The sequence below is a fragment of the Acomys minous genome, assembly GCF_964271855.1.
Source record: "Acomys minous genome assembly, chromosome: 16".
Taxonomy (NCBI): domain Eukaryota; kingdom Metazoa; phylum Chordata; class Mammalia; order Rodentia; family Muridae; genus Acomys; species Acomys minous.
The window spans coordinates 63,655,585-63,657,306 of NC_140498.1; positions in this window are offsets into that span (position 1 = coordinate 63,655,585).

The window sequence follows — 1,722 nt, forward strand, 5'->3', positions numbered from 1 at the left end:
GTGGGCCTGCAAACCACCAGCTGTCCCTAAAACTGCCGTCTGTAGAGACATGTCCTTGTACCAGTCTCAAAGTCCTTGACATTATTTCTTCTCCCAAGTTTCCTAAGGCATTTTCACCCTGGGCCTAGGCATTAGGGAGCTGATGGGCCTGCCCATGCCTGGCTCTCAAGTGACTCATATGTTCCTTAGGGACATCCTATTTTCTTGAGGTGAAAATTTCCCATGGGCCCTGCTCTGACCACGGTTATGCCTAATGCACCCCAGGTTAGGCTAGTGAGCAAGGCTGGGACCTGGCAGGTCTACTCAATTGGCATCAGACTGAGGATCCCCAGCCTTCACAAGAGAGCAAGGGTCCTCTAGTGACCTCAGGAGGTTCCCTGGAGTGTATGGAAGAGAACTTCTGGTGACTGGTGATGACACCAAAACCTCACTCCGTGGCCAGCATGCCAGCACCAGTGCCTGCTCCTTAGAACCATGCCATAGGGAATATAAGGACACAAGGCTCTGCACTGTGTCAAGAATTTATGACACACTGAAGGCAGAACATGCCTGGTGGACAATAGTATCTCCCTGGCTAATGTATACCATGGAGGTCTGGGGTTCTATGGGGTCCTCAGACCAAAAATATGCTGTGACATTTGCTAGGGCCCTATCCTTGCCTTTGGAGCTTTGGACAGCAGAGTGGGTGTGCAGACCTTGCAGAAAAAATAGGGAAGTCCTCTCAAAATCTCATGATTATAAAATCTGATGTGGGATTTGCTTTACCTGAGAATGAGTCTGATTTTTAGAGATGCCATCCCAACACTCAAGATGGGGTGGCAGCAGGGGAAGGAAGTGGATGCTACATAGCAAGCTTTATTCCACATACAATTATTCCAATTATGAAACTATACACCTAAATTCTCAGCAATCTGTAATAGAAACAATTTGATGCCATACAGTGTACATTTTTAGTTAGACAATGGTACATCCGTTTAATCCTAGCACTTAGGAGGCAAATGCAGGTGGATCCCTGACTTGAAGTGAATTACAGGGCAGCTATGAATACACAGAGGGGAAAAGATTACTATTGAGGGCCTAGGGAGATGGTTCAGTTGCTAAGAGCTCTGGCTGCTGTTGGAAAGGTCCCAGGTGTGAGTCCCAGGACCTACATGGAGGCTTACATCCATCTAACTCCAGTTCCGGGAGATCCAACTCTCTCTTCTGGTCTCCATGGGCAACAAAAAAAAATCTTAAGACCCACATAAATGCTATGTGGGGTGTGTGTGTGTGTGTGTGTGTGTGTGTGTGTGTGTGTGTGTGTGTGTGTTCATATTGGTTCAGAATGATGGCTAAGCATGTACAGGTTTGCCACCAAGACTGATGAATTAAGTTGAGAGTCCAGGCTCCACTTGGTGGAATAAGAGAACCAACTCACTCCCACAAGTCCCCTGACCTCCACATTCACACATGCTCACACAATCTCACCTGCAAAACAATGTACAATCACCTTAATAAATCAGGGTCATCTCAGACTACATCCTGAATTTTAGTCTAGATTAAGCTATGAGATTAATTCTTATATGTGTATATTTAAATAATTTGATATGTAAGACTATATAATTATATTTTAAATTATGTAAAAATAAATAAATATATTTACATATGGATTCATCCAACCATCACCATCATCGTTATTTAGAATCCTACCAACTTATAGATATTCCCTTGACTCCTTATCAC